A 16,186-nucleotide genomic window follows, 5' to 3' on the forward strand; every position below is an offset into this window, starting at 1 on the left:
ATCATCAATATTCCCTAGTGACCCAGTGCCTTTGGCAGCGATGCATGCCCATGCCATCACACTGCCTCCACCATGTTTTACAGAGGATGTGGTGTGCTTTGGATCATGAGCCGTTCCAAGCCTTCTCCATACTTTCTTCCTCCCATCATTCTGGTACGGGTTGATCTAAGTTTCATCTGTCCAAAGAATGCTGTTCCAGAACTGGGCGGCTTCTTTACATGTTGTTTGGCAAAGTCTAATCTGGCTTTTCTATTTTTGAGGCTGATTAATGGTTTGCACCTTGTGGTGAACCCTCTGTATTTGCTCTCATAAAGTCTTCTCTTTATGGTAGACTTAGATACTGATACCAAAAACTGAAAATAGCAACATGAATCAGTATATCCCATTAAAGAACGTATAAAGGTAAAATGTATCTGTACTTTAAATGGGCTGATTCAGGGGTGTAAAACCCATACAGCATCACTACAATACATATAGAACCAAAAGAGAAAGAATGGACGCTGGGAACCAAGGAAATATCGAAAATACAAAAATACTTTGTTCACATAATTAATTTATACAATGATAAAAGAATCCATACACCAACAATAAAAACATGGATGCTCAGCTGAAGGATTAGTCTAAATATGCACAAATAGTGCATGGAGAATATAGGGGTCTAACAAGATAGAGATGGTACAGGATATGTATACTACCGTGTTTCCCCGATAGTAAGACACCCCCGATTGTAAGACGTATCGGGGGTTTCAGGGGGGTCGGCTAATATAAGCCGTACCCCGAAAGTAAGACATATGTCTTACTTTCGGGGAAACACGGGGGTATTGCCGCCTCCTGCCCACTTCCGCGCCGCCCCCCTCTCCATACGTCTCCATCAGCGGCAGGAGCACAGCTGTTATACACAGCCTGGCTCCTGCTGCAACTGCCGGAATCGAAGCGCGCGCCGATTCCGGCAGTTTAACCCATTAAATGCCGCTGTCAATAGTGACAGCGGCATTTAATGTGTTTGACAGAGGGGGGAGCTCCCTCTGTCACCCGATCGGCGCCCCCGCAAACAAATCGCGGGTCGCCGTCGGGTTTCCATGACAGCCGGGGGTCTAACAAAGACCCCCAGGTCTGCCTTCAGCATCTGCCTGTTAGGCGATGCCGGAGGCATGACCTAATAGGTTGCCTGTCAGTTTTACACTGACAGGCAATAATGCTTCGGTATACTAAGTATACCAAAGCATTATATATGCGATCGGCACATCGCATAGTGAAGTCCCCTGGTGGGACTAAAAAAAAAAATGTAAAACAGTTAAATAAAGTTTGTGAAAAAAAAATAAAAAATAATTCTACAATTTTTTTCCAATATAAGACATACCCCGAAAGTAAGACATAGTGGGGCTTTTGGGGATAAAAAGAAAGTAAGACACTGTCTTACTTTCGGGGAAACACGGTATGACATTATGGTAGGGTCAGCCTAGATCCATAAGAAGGGTGTCACAGAAGCAAAGAAATTTATGTAATAGGTGTCATAAACACAAAAATTAGCAGCTAATTTACATTAGCGACACCTATTACATATCATTATTACATAATGTCATAGTATACATATCCTGTACCATCTCTATCTTGTTAGACCCCTATATTCTCCATGCACTATTTGTGCATATTTAGACTAATCCTTCAGCTGAGCATCCATGTTTTTATTGTTGGTGTATGGATTCTTTTATCATTGTATAAATTAATTATGTGAATAAAGTATTTTTGTATTTTCGATATTTCCTTGGTTCCCAGCGTCCATTCTTTCTCTTTTGGTTCTATATTTAGATACTGATACACCTACTTCCAGGAGAGTGTTCTTCACTTGGGTAGATGTTGTGAAGGGGTTTTTCTTCACCATGGAAAGAATTCTGCGATCATCCGCCACTGTTGTCTTCCGCGGACGTCCAGGCCTTTTGGAGTTCACGAGATCACAGTGTACTCTTTTTTTTCAAGAATGTACCAATTTGTTGATTTTGTCACTCCTAACATTTGTGCTATCTCTCTGATGTATTTGTTCCTTTTTTTTAGCCTAACGAGGGTCTGTTTCACTTGCATTGAAGGCTCCTTTGACCTCATGTTGTGGGTTCACAGCAACAGCTTCCAAATACAAATGTCACACCTGGAATCAACTCCAGACCTTTCACCTGCTTAATTAATGATGGACTAACGAGGGAATAGCCCATGCAGCCCATTAAATAGCTTTTGAGATAATTGTCCAATTACTTTTGGACCCTTGAAAAAGAGGCAGCTACACATTAAAGAGCTGTAATTCCTAAACCCTTCCTTAAATTAGATGTGAATACACTCAAATTAAAGCAGAGAGTCTGCACTTTAAGCCCATATTGATTATATAACTGTATATTCAATATGTTTTGGTAAACAGCTAAAATGGCAAAACTTGTGTCACTGTACAAATAATTCTGGACCTATCTGTATATTTTTATAGTGGGGAAAGAAACTGTAGAAACTGCATGCCTACATAAACTCCGGGACAACATACAAATTCTATGAATCAGGTTAAAAAGCATTTCCACTCAAAATGTAAAGATTGCTATATATAAGAAAATCAGAAGTTAGAGCAACAGTCAAAGCTTGTCAGTATAGCACTAATTCACAGATAAACAAACAATATGGCTGCACTTCCTGTGATCACTTATTTTTCTTAAAGGCCCTTTTACAGGGGCTGATTATCAGGCGAATGAGCGCACTTTCGAACACTCGTTCCCGATCCTCAGCCCTTGTAACATGCCCATCGAGCAGCCGATAAATGAGCAAACGCTCGTATGTCGGCTAATGAGATCTTTTATGCAGGCATTAAAATCATCGGTGGTTGGCAGCACATCTCCCCATTTTAACAGGGCGGTGCTGCCAACAATAATGAAACTGTTAGTGCCCGAACGATCTCACTAATAATGATTGGTCTATGAAAATGAAGCTAAACTATTCACCTGCTGTATTGTCAATCGGCGCTTGTTACAGGCACAAAATCTACTAGTGTATGTCATGACCATGGCCGCGGGCCGTCAGGCTCACTCACCTCCTGACGCCCACAGCCATGGATCTGCGAGCGCTGGCCCCAGTCTCCTCCTCAGGAGACGCCAGCGCTCACTTCTGCTCACCTCGGCCGGGTCCCGTAGGGTGCCCACGCACGCCTGTGCCCGCTCTTAAAGGGGCAGCGCACGCACCGGATTTTCATGTTTAATTAGCCCATAGCACCCTGGACTATAAGAAGGGCCCAGCCCCTTCCTCCCATGCCTGAGTGTTGTTGTCGTACCCTAGTTTATCTATGCAAATGGACTCCTAGTGTTTCCCAGTTCCCAGTTTCCCTGTTCCTGTATCCTGTATCCTGTATCCCGTGCTATCGTGGTCAAGTGCCGTGCTGAGCTGAAGTCGTGCTGTGCTGTATACCACGCCTGTCCTGCTACTCTACGCCTCACGTCTACCTGCTGCCTAGTCCCAGCCGAGCCTGCCTTGCTACTGTCTGAGCTGCCACAGGTACCCTATACGAACTATAGACTGTAACCTGCGCCCTGTTGGCCAGCTGCCATGCCGCCAAGGCGGTTTGGCCCAGTGGTTCCACGGACCCAACGTGACAGTATGCTCAGGCCATGGACCCCGCTGGTCGATCCAAGACCAAGATGACGTCACAAGAGATGCGGACGGATATGCTGGACCTCCGGTCTCGACAGGACCAACTCCTCCAGGCCTTGAACATTCTCGCACGTCGGCAGGAGGCACAACCTGCCATTCCTGCTAGTACACCTCCTGGCAGTGTTGATCCCAGTTTTTCTTTGCCAGTTCCTGACCGCTATGATGGAGACGCAGGTACCTGTCGTTGATTTTTGAACCAGTGCGAGATCCAATTCAGCCTGTATGCGAGGACATTTTCGTCTGATGGCGCAAGGGTCTCTCTCCTCACTGGCAAGGCTCTTGCTTGGGCGAATCCTATCTGGGAAAGACAAGGACCAGAGACCCGTGACTTCCAGGGCTTCATCCGGACTTTTCGCAGGGTGTTTGAGGAGCCTGGACGAGTCTCATCTGCAGCGGCTTCATTGCTAAACCTACGCCTAGGAGACACCTCCGTGAGCGAGTATGCCATCCATTTCCACACCCTGGCAGGAGAACTGTTGTGGAACAATGAGGTCCTGGTGGCTACATTCTGGCAGGGTCTTCGTCCTAAAATTAAGGACAAACTTGCCGCTAGAGATGTACTGTCTACCCTGAATGACTTCATCCTTCTGTCCGCCCGGATTGATATGAGGATCCGAGAACGGTTCCAAGAGGCTCGTCGGGAGGGAGGCCTTCCTAGTCTGGTCCCACCGTTGCAACAACCTCTGCTGTCCTCATGTGCCGATCCCCCTAAGGAGTCTGTGAGGATGGACCAGTGTAAGCTATCCACCCAGGAGAAACAACGCAGACGCACTTCGGGACTCTGTCTATAATGCAGCCTCGGAGAACATTATTGATCCATCTTGCATTGTCTCTGTCAACCCCCTGCAAGTTGGGGACATTCCTCCATGGAGGACTTTTGTGCACCTGGCTGACAGAGGGAGAATCCTCCGCTGGGGACACTCCTCTAGACTGGCAGGTAACATGGGTACCCGTGAGACCCGAGATCTGATTGCACACCATTTCTGGTGGCCCACGCTGCCCAAAGACATTATGGACTTTGTGTCTTTCTGTTCAGTGTATGTAGCTAACAAGGTCGCTCACTCCAGACCTGCTGGCCTGCTCCAGTCATTGCCTGTGCCTGATGCTCCCTGGCAGCATATAGCTATGGATTTTATCACTGACCTGCCTCTCTCTTCGGGATGCAGTACTGTCTGGGTGGTGGTGGACCGATTTTCATAGATGGCCCTCTTCGTTCCTCTGACCGGTCTTCCTTCTGCTCAACTGGCCAAGCTTTTCATCCAACACATCTTCCGCCTGCATGGCTTGCCACAGCATATTATGTGTGATTGGGGGGTTAAGTTCACCTCAAAGTTCTGGAGAGCCCTCTGCGGACTCCTAGGTGTAAAGTTGGACTTTTCCTCAGCCTACCATCCTCAGTCCAATTTTCAGGTCGAGAGGATCAATCAGATCTTGGAGAACTACCTACGCCATTTCATCTCCAAGCAGCATGATGACTGGGTGCAGTTGCTCCCGTGGGCTGAATTTTCTTACAATAATCACACCAGCGAGTCCACAAGGAAGCCACCGTTCTTTATTGTCTATGGCCAACACCCACGAATTCCTCTCCCGGTGCCTGATACATCCGAGGTACCAGCTGCTGACACTGCTTTTAGGGACTTTTTTGCAAATCTGGCAGCAGACTCGTTCCTCCATCCTGGTGGCAGTCGACCGCATGAAATGGAAGGCGGACACAAGGAGAAGACATCCCCCTCAGTTTCTCCCTGGCACCAAGGTCTGCTGTCCTCCAGGAATACCCGACTGAGGGTGCCATCTTATAATTTTGCTCCCAGGTTCCTCTGACCCTTCGAGATCCTGCAGCAGATCAACCCTGTCACCTACAAGCTTCGGCTGCCTCCTACCCTCAAGATTCCCAACTCCTTCCATGTCTCCCTCCTTAAGAGGGGGGATAATGTCATGCCCATGGCCGCGGGCCATCAGGCTCACTCACCTCCTGACGCCCGCAGCCATGAATCTGCGAGCGCTGGCCCTAGTCTCCTGCTCAGGAGACGCCAACGCTCACTTCCGCTCACCTCGGCCGGGTCCCTTTGGGTGTGCACACACGCTCGTGCCCGCTCTTAAAGGGGCAGTGCGCGCACCAGACTTTCATATTTAATTAGCCCATAGCACCCTGGACAATAAGAAGGGCCCAGCCCCTTCCTCCCATGCCTTAGCGTTGTTGTCGTACCCTAGTTTGTCTATGCAAATGGTCTCCTAGTGTTTCCCAGTTCCCAGTGTTCCCTGTTCCTGTATCCTGTATCCGATGCTATCCTGGTCAAGTGCCGTGCTGAGCTGAAGTCGTGCTGTGCTGTATACCACGTCTGTCCTGCTACTCCACGCCTGACGTCTACCTGCTACCTAGTCCAAGCCGAGCCTGCCTTGCTACTGTCCGAGCTGCCACAGGTACCCTATATGAACTATAGACTGTAACCTGCGCCCTGTTGGCCAGCTGCCATACCGCCAAGGCGGTACGGCCCAGTGGGTCCACGAACCCAACGTGACAGTGTAATAGACCCCATAAAAATATTTTTGGGGATAATATATTGCCTTTCAAATTAATTGATTAATGCATAATATGACATTTGACCTTGGATTTCTCTTCTGGCCAAAGAGCAGTTGGACACAGTTGTTGGCTGTAGTCACACCCTTGCTCATCGATTAATTTTATGAGGCATTTCTATACCTTGTTTATCCTCGTAGGTGTTGCCACACTTTGACCTGTTCCAACTCAAGTCTCTGAAGATTTTATATATCAGATAAGTGCGAGGCTAACTTTATAAGGCAGATCAACCTGATTTTCTTCTTTTGTATTAACAATGTGCTTTTCTGTATTGTGCAAGTGTAAAATTGGTGAGATGTTTTGTAGTTTAATTACATATTGCAATTTTTTTACACCACAGACTAATAGGGTTGGACTGGCCCACCAGGGAAATTCAATGCAACACTGCCGATTAGCAATGGCCAACCCCCAATATTGCTACAACCACAAGGTGGATGTTAACATCTTTGGACTAGGAAAGATTTCTTTCATATAGTTGATTGTAGATTGTAAGCCCTTGCGGACAGGGCCTTCAATTCTTCCATACCAGTTTGCCGCTCAGCAAGGTCATGTTTATTGTACTTGTTGTTTTTATTGTCTCATTTTATGTATCTAAAACCTTCTGTATTTCCTATGTACAGCGCCCTGGAATTAATAACATTTTAAAATAAATAATAATTGTATAATAATGCAGTACAGTATAGACAGATGATAGCCATCAAAGGTAACTATTCCACGGTAATACACAAAAGAGAATATTAAGTTTTATGTATATAAAAATAAATTTCACCAATGATGATCTGTATTTTTTTTCTAACTTCCAGAATTTTATTAATGTTTAAAGAGATGCTGGGAGCAATACACAAGTAGAAACGTTGATGAACTTTATTTTTATCATTCACTGATTGTTTTGACACTGCAATACACACCTTAGCTGCCACAGAAACGACTTTTAAAGAGGAAGAGGGCCATACATATTAGACACGGTTCACCCAGCCTGCAGCACTATATTCAAAACTACTGAAACCGCGATGGAATCTATTAAACATCAATGGGGTTTGTCGGGCACCGCTGGTATCTGTCATACGTTACGAATGAAACACTGCGCCTCATATGTAAACGGAGCCACTTCAAAGGCAGGGCCGCCATCAGGAATTTCAGGGCCCCCTACAGCTAAATTTTCTGGGCCCCCCTACCGTGGCACCGCCTGTTAACGGTACTCCGTCCAGCACTATATCATGTTACTCAGGGCCGCCATCAGGGGGGGTATTAGGGGTACTGATGTGAGAGGCCCGGCCAAACCTAATTGAAAGGGGGGCCCGGCAAACTGCAGCGACTTGCCTTTGGTAGAAAAAAAACAGGCCCCTGCAATGGGGCCCGTTTTTTCACCAAAAGAATGTCATGAGCTGCGGGCCCCCCTTTCAATTAGCTTTGGCCGGGCCTCTCACATCAGTACCCCTAATACCCCCACGGATGGCGGCCCTGGGTAGCATGGGGGTCGTCATGGGGGCCGTCAAACACCGCCGCCCGTGCGACCGATCGCGCGCACCCGCAAACTCCTGCGCATGCGCACCGGCGACCGGCTGGAACCGCGCACCGAATTTTGAGGCAGATTTTGACCTGCCCACACTATCTTGCCGCGTTTTTTGCCCGCGGCGATTGAGGACAGCAGATGCATTTTCTGCCTCCCATTGATTTAGATGGGAGGTCAGAGGCAGAACCGCGGCAAGAAAGGACGTGCTGCTTTTTCTTTTTTCCGCGACTGGCTCCCATTGATTTTAGATTAAATCAATGGGAGGCGGTTTTGGAAGTTTTTTGGTGCTGATTCTGACGCAGTGTCCTAGTCAATATCAAGGCCCAAGAACTCTGTGAACTGGGCGTTATTGTTAGGGCTTATTCAGACGAACGTGTAATACATCCGTGCAACGTGCGTGATTTTCACGTGCCTCGCACGGACCTATGCTACTCTATGGGGCCATGCAGACTGTCAGTGATTTTCACGCAGCGTGAGTCCGCTGCATAAAACTCACGACATGTCCGATATTTGTGCATTGTTCGCGCATCACGCACCCATTGAAGTCAATGGGTGCGTGAAAATCACGCCCAGCACTTCCGCAGCCGTATAAACTATGAATGAAAACAGAAAAGGACCACGTGCTACAAACATACAAACAGAGTGTCATAATGATGGCGGCTGCGCGAAAATCACGCAGCCGCGCATCATACGCTGCTGACACACAGAGCTGTTATGGACCTTTTGCATGCGCAAAACGCCACGTTTTTGCGCGCGCAAAAAGCACACGCTCGTGTAAATCCGGCCTTAGGGTAGGAACACACTAGGCATGAACACTGCGGATTTTATGCAACACATTTTATTGTGGAAAATCCGCAGCGTATTACAGTCACAGCAGAGTGGATGGGATTTGAACAAATGTCATCCACACGCTGCAAAAAAAATGGACCTGCAGTGTGGCTTTTTAAGCTGCAGCATGTCAATGTATTTTGTGGAATCGCCGCTCCTCTGTTGCGGAAATGCTGCGGTTCTGCCGCAAAAATCACAAATGAGAAAAAAAAAAAGCCCTTTTTTAAATTTATAAAAAAGTTTAGACTTACCCCGGCCGTAGTTTAGGCGACGCGATCCTCTATTCTTAGCGCAGCCCGGCCTCCTGTCATGACGTTTCACCCCATGTGACTGCTGCAGTGGTCACATGGTCTACAGCGTCACCCCAGGAGGCGGGGCTACATTCAGAAGAGAGAGATGCGTCACCAGGACTACGGCCGGGGCAAGTCTAAACTTTTTTTTCCCTACAGGATTCCCGCAGCGGACATGCCTCACGAAACCTGCGCCACTATTTGGTTCGGTTTTGCTGTCGGAATTCCCTGCGGCTACTGGGGCGGATAAGCTGTGTAGTTTTGCCCGCGGCGATTGAGGACAGCAGACAAAAAACGCAGCGAAAAATGCATTTTCTGCCTCCCATTGATTTAGATGGGAGGTCAGAGGCAGAACCGCGGCAAGAAAGGACGTGCTGCTTTTTCTTTTTTCCGCGACTGGCTCCCATTGATTTCAGATTAAATCAATGGGAGGCGGTTTTGGAAGTTTTTTGGTGCTGATTCTGACGCAGTGTCCGAGTCAATATCAAGGCCCAAGTACTCTGTGAACTGGGCCTTATTGTTAGGGCTTATTCAGACGAACGTGTAATACATCCGTGCAACGTGCGTGATTTTCACGCGCCTCGCACGGACCTATGTTAATCTATGGGGCCGTGCAGACTGTCAGTGATTTTCACGCAGCGTGAGTCCGCTGCGTAAAACTCACGACATGTCCGATATTTGTGCATTGTTCGCGCATCACGCACCCATTGAAGTCAATGGGTGTGTGAAAATCACGCCCAGCACTTCCGCAGCCGTATAAACTATGAATGAAAACAGAAAAGCACCACGTGCTACAAACATACAAACAGAGTGTCATCATGATGGCGGCTGCGTGAAAATCACGGAGCCACGCATCATACGCTGCTGACCCACAGAGCTGTTATGGACCTTTTGCATGCGCAAAACGCCACGTTTTTGCGCGCGCAAAAAGCACACGCTCGTGTAAATCCGGCCTTAGGGTAGGAACACACTAGGCATGAACACTGCGGATTTTATGCAACACATTTTATTGTGGAAAATCCGCAGCGTATTACAGTCACAGCAGAGTGGATGGGATTTGAACAAATGTCATCCACACGCTGCAAAAAAAATGGACCTGCAGTGTGGCTTTTTAAGCTGCAGCATGTCAATGTATTTTGTGGAATCGCCGCTCCTCTGTTGCGGAAATGCTGCGGTTCTGCCGCAAAAATCACAAATGAGAAAAAAAAAAAAAGCACTTTTTTAAATTTATAAAAAAGTTTAGACTTACCCCGGCCGTAGTTTAGGCGACGCGATCCTCTATTCTTAGCGCAGCCCGGCCTCCTGTCATGACGTTTCATCCCATGTGACTGCTGCAGTGGTCACATGGTCTACAGCGTCACCCCAGGAGGCGGGGCTACGTTCAGAAGAGAGAGATGCGTCACCAGGACTACGGCCGGGGCAAGTCTAAACTTTTTTTTCCCTGCAGGATTCCCGCAGCGGACACGCCTCACGAAACCTGCGCCACTATTTGGTGCGGTTTTGCTGGCAGAATTCCCTGCGGCTACCGGGGCGGATAAGCTGTGTCGTTTTACTCAGCATATCCGCCTAGTGTGTCCCTTATGATGTCGCTCCTGGAGCTGCTGCCGGTCTCTAAATAGGCAGTTGGTTCAGTAGAATTCGGAATTATTTTTTTTTTGTGAATCAGCTTAAAAAAATACAAAACTTTTGTGTTAGGGCCTGTTCACATCACCGTTTGCTTCCGTTCCGGGGTTCCGTCTGAGGTTTCCGTCCCAAAATTACAGAAAAAGGGAGAGACCCCTGACGAGTTACTGACCCGGTTATTAAGGGAAAATTCGGCAAGGGGAATGAAGGAGACCCAATCATATTGACAGTCATAGATAAAACACCTTAAATATTGTTCTAGAGACTGATTAATCCTCTCAGTTTGGCCATTAGTTTCAGGATGGAAGGCCGAGGAGAAGGACAGATCAATCTCCAACTTTTTACAGAAAGCTCTCCAAAACAATGAAACAAATTGTACCCCTCTGTCAGAAACAATATTGACAGGAACCCCATGGAGAGGATGTGTTTGACAAACAAGGTAGCTAACGTCTTGGCATTGGGTAGTTTCTTGAGCTGCACAAAGTGGCACATCTTACTGAAGCGGTCTACTACAACCCACACCACCGACTTGCCTTGAGATGGAGGCAGATCGGTGATAAAATCCATGGAGATATGGGTCCAAGGTCTCTGGGGAATGGGCAAAGAACATAGTAAGCCCGCTGGTCGGGACCTGGGAGTCTTGGACCTAGCACAAATTTCACAAGCGGCGACGTAGGCCTTAACGTCTTTAGGCAACCCAGGCCACCAATAGTTTCTAGCAATGAGGTGCTTGGTACCCAGGATGCCTGGATGGCCAGATAATGCAGAGTCATGATTTTCCCTGAGTACCCTTAGCCGGAATTGCAGGGGAACAAACAGCTTGTTCTCAGGAGGGTTCCCGGGAGCTGAATCTTGATCAGCCGCAATTTCGGAGACTAAGTCAGAATTGACAGAGGATATGATTATACCTGGGGGCAAAACACAAGCATGATCTTCCTCCGAAGGAGGGCTGTCCATGAAGCAATGCGACAGTGCATCAGCTTTAATATTTTTAGAACCAGCCCTATAGGTGACCACAAAGTTGAATCTAGTAAAAAAACAACGCCCATCGAGCTTGTCTCGGGTTTAGCCTCCGGGCAGATTCTAGGAAAACCAGATTCTTGTGATCGGTAAGAACCGTTACCTGGTGCCTAGCCCCCTCCAAGAAGTGGCGCCACTCTTCAAATGCCCATTTAATGGCTAAGAGTTCGCGGTTGCCCACGTCATAGTTACTCTCAGTGGGCGAGAACTTCCTGGAGAAGTAGGCACAGGGACGGAGATGGGTGAGGGACCTGGTACCCTGGGACAAGACAGCACCCACTCCCACCTTGGAGGCGTCAACCTCCACGATGAATGGCTCCATTTGGTTAGGCTGAATCAGCACTGGGGCAGAGATAAAGCACTTCTTAAGGATCTCAAAAGCCTGGACAGCCAACGGAGGCCAGTGGAGGAGATCAGCACCTTTGCGAGTAAGATCCGTAAGAGGCTTAGCGATGACCGAGAAGTTAGCAATAAATCTCCTGTAATAATTAGCAAACCCCAGGAAGCACTGTAACGCCTTCAGGGAGGCAAGTTGGACCCATTCAGCCACAGCCTGTATCTTAGCAGGGTCCATGCGTAATTCATTAGGAGTGAGGCTTTGACCCAAAAATGGTATCTCCTGCACCCCAAACACACATTTTTCGGATTTTACAAAGAGTTTGTTTTGCCGAAGGGTCTGGAGCACCTTCATGACATGCTCAATGTGGAAGGACCAGTCCTTGAAAAACACAAGTATGTCATCTAGGTACACTACAAGAAATACCCCCAGATAGTCTCTTAAAATCTCATTTATGAAATTCTGGAAGACTGCGGGAGCATTACACAACCCAAAAGGTATTCGAAACGAGGTATTCGAAATGACCTTCGGGCGTGTTAAACGCAGTCTTCCACTCATTCCCTTCTCTGATTCGGATAAGGTTATAAGCCTCCCGAAGATCAAACTTAGAGAACCATTGGGCCCCCTGAACCTGATTGAAGAGATCAGGAATCAAAGGAAGGGGATACTGGTTCCTTGCAATGAACTTATTCAAGTTTCGGTAATCGATGCACGGCCTAAGACCACCATCCTTCTTCCCTATGAAGAAGAAGCCAGCACCTACCGGAGAAGAAGAGGGGCGAATGTAACCCTTGGCCAGGCTTTCCTGGATATATTCTCTCATGGCCTCACGTTCGGGACAAGAGAGATTAAATATCCTACCCTTAGGGAGCTTAGCTCCTGGTACCAAATCGATTGCGCAATCGTATTCTCTATGAGGAGGTAACACTTCGGAGGCCTTTTTAGAAAAAACATCATCGAAGTCCTGAATAAACTCAGGTAGAGTGTTCACCTCCTCAGGGAGAGAAATAAAATTAACAGAAAAAATGGACGTCATGTATTCATTACCCCATTTAGTAAGATCCCCAGTATTCCAGTTAAACGTGGGATTATGCATCTGCAACCAGGGAAGGCCTAAAACCAAATCGGACAATAATCCCTGCATCACCAGTACATAGCACTGCTCCAAATGAATGAAGCCAACAATGAGTTCAAAAACAGGGGTATTCTGCGTAAAATAACCATTAGCAAGTGGAGTGGAGTTGATACCCACTACCGGGACAGGTTTAGGCAAATAAATCAATGGCATAGCTAGAGACATAGCAAATTCCACAGACATAATATTAGCAGAAGACCCTGAATCCACGAAGGCACTGCCGATGGCAGACCTACCCTCAATAGAGACCTGAAAGGGAAGCAAGATCTTATTAGGTTTCATAATTACGGGAAATACCTGTGCGCCCAAGCGACTTCCCTGATGGTCACTTAGGCGCTGAAGTTTTCCGGCTGCTTATTCTTACGCCTAGGACAGTTGTTCACTTGATGCTTGTCATTCCCACAGTAGAAGCAGAGACCATTCTTCCTGCGGAGCTTTCTACGTTGTTGGGGAGACACGGAGGCCCCGAGTTGCATTGATTCATCCGAGTTTTCCATGGAAGAACGAAGCAACGGAACCTTGGGAGCCATCATGGGGGAGCCAGAGGAGAAGGCACAAAAACGTTCAAGTCGTCGTTCCCTGAGACGTCGGTCAAGACGTACCGCTAAAGCCATAACCTGATCTAGAGAGTCAGAAGAGGGATAGCTAACTAATAGGTCTTTCAGGGCGTTCGACAGACCCAATCTAAACTAGCACCTCAAGGCAGGGTCATTCCACTGAGAAGCTACACACCACTTCCTAAAGTCAGAACAGTACTCTTCAACGGGCCTCTTACCCTGACGTAAGGTTAAGCTGACTCTCGGCAAAGGCAGTCTTGTCAGTCTCGCCATAGATGAGTCGGAGAGCCGAAAATAAAAGGTCAACAGAAGAGAGTTCAGGGGCCCATTCCTTACGGCCGTCCTGGAGCCGGGACATAATTATACCCACTCGCTGCCTCTCAGAACCTGAGGAGTGGGGCCTTAGACGAAAATAGAGCCTACAACTCTCCCGAAAGGAGAAAAAAGTCTTCCAGTACCCTGAGAACCGGTCAGGCAACTTGAGGTGGGGTTCAAGATGTGAGGTGGAGGGCACTACCTGGTTAGCATCGCGCTGGCTGCACTTCTGAGCCAGGGCATGGATCTGTAGGGAGAGACCCTGCATTTGCTGAGCCAGGGTCTCAAGGGGGTCCATAGTTGAGTAGGAACCAGGGTCTCAAGGGGGTCCATAGTTGTGTCAGGGACCAGGGTAGAAAAGGTATATGGGCCTGTGATTATGTAATGTCGGGGTAGGGAGACAGACAGGTGAGCCCTAATCTACCCGCCACACAAACCAGGAGTGTACTAGGTACCAAACGCAGAGCAGGAGAGTAGTGAACGAGCCGAGTCAAACCAGGAGTGTACGAGGTACAAAACGCAGAGCAGGAGAATTGTCAGTAAAGCCAGGGTCAAAATGAAGCAGAGGACAAAATGTTCAAGCAGCAGCAGCAGAGCCAGGACGCAGACAGAATCACAGGCAAAGGAGGAGCAGAAAATGCAGGTATAAATAGACAGAGGGCGGGAGCTAGCTCCGTCTGGCCAGGCTGTGATAGGCTCTCCCACTCATCAGCCTCCCAGCCTGACTGGTGGAAGATCGTGTCACTCTCTCAGACTTAGGAGCAGGTGCAGACTGATTACCCACGGGCGTCGACACAGAAGCTGTTTCTGGCAGATCCTTTACATTCTCGACATTTGACGTATCCACACGCCAAAGTCGGGTAGGGGAAGTATGGAACGGGCTCACGTAGTGAACCTGCTCCATTCGATGCGGGTGCCGGCTGTTTGTTACAGCCGACACTTCAGAGTAACGAGCTTGAGCGCGATCCCGCTCGTTTAACTCGTTAAATGGTGCAGTCAATAGCGACCGCAGCATTTAAATCGTTAGGAAGATGGGTGACCCCCTCTAACAGCTCATCGTGCCACCCGCAACGCAATCGTGGGGGGGCGATGGTTGCTATGGCTGCCTAGGGGCCTAATGAAGGCCCCCAGGTCCGCCATCTTTGTGCACCTATTAAGTCCTGCCTCCGGCAGGGCTTACTAGTTGCCTATCAGAATCACGATATACTGCAATACATTAGTATTGCAGTATATCGTGCAAGTGATCTAACGATCGCTGGTTGAAGTCCCCTAGGGGGACTAATAAAAAAAAGTAAAAATGAGTTAAATAAAGTTTGTTGTTTGTGTAAAAAAAAATGTAAAGTTCAAAAAAAAACCTTTTCTAATTTTCCCCCTAGGGAATAGTAAAAAAATAAAAAAATAAACATAATTGGTATCGCCACGTCCGTAAAAGTCTGAACTATTACAATATATCATTATTTAACCCGCACGGTGAACGCCGTAAAAAAAAAACAAATTGTAAACGCCAGAGTCTCTATTTTTTGGTCACCTAATCTCCCACAAAAAAATTAAATAAAAAGTGATCAAAGCGCACTTAATCGACGGAAAAATAAAAAAGTTTGGTCTCTCGGAATTTGGCGAAACAAAATAAATTTTTCTTTTTTACACTTTGGTTTTTACTTGTAAAAGTAGTAAAATATAGAAAAAACTATATATATTTGGTATCGCCGTAATCGTATTGACCCACAGAATAAAGTTAACATGTTGTTTTAATTGCACAGTGAATTCTGTAAAAACGGCGCGCAAAAAACCATGGAGGAATCGCTGTTTTTTTTCATTTTCTAGCCCACAAATATTTTTTTTCCCGTTTCCTAGTACATTATATGGCGAAATAAATGGTGCTACGAAAAACTACAACTCGTCCCGCAAAAATCAAGCCCTCATAGTACTATATCGACGGAAAAATAAAAAAGTTATGGCTATTGGAAGGTGGGGAGGAAAAAACGAAAATGAAAATCTGAAAAAGGGCTGCGGCGGGAAGGAGTTAAACAGGGCTGTGCTGCTGACAATGATGAAACTGTTAGTACCTGAAATAATGATTGCTCTATGTAAATGAAGCTAAACTATTCACCTGCTGTATTGTCAATCGGCGCTTGTTAAAGGCACAAAATTTACTTTGTAATAGACCCCATAAAAATATTTTTGGGGATAATATATTGCCTTTCAAATTAATTGATTGATGCATAATATGACATTTGACCTTGGATTTCGCTTCTGGCCAAAGAGCAGTTGGACACAGTTGTTGGCTGTAGTCACACCCTTGCTCGTCGATTAAT

This window comes from Rhinoderma darwinii, chromosome 2 (genome assembly GCF_050947455.1).
Source record: "Rhinoderma darwinii isolate aRhiDar2 chromosome 2, aRhiDar2.hap1, whole genome shotgun sequence".
Classification (NCBI taxonomy): domain Eukaryota; kingdom Metazoa; phylum Chordata; class Amphibia; order Anura; family Rhinodermatidae; genus Rhinoderma; species Rhinoderma darwinii.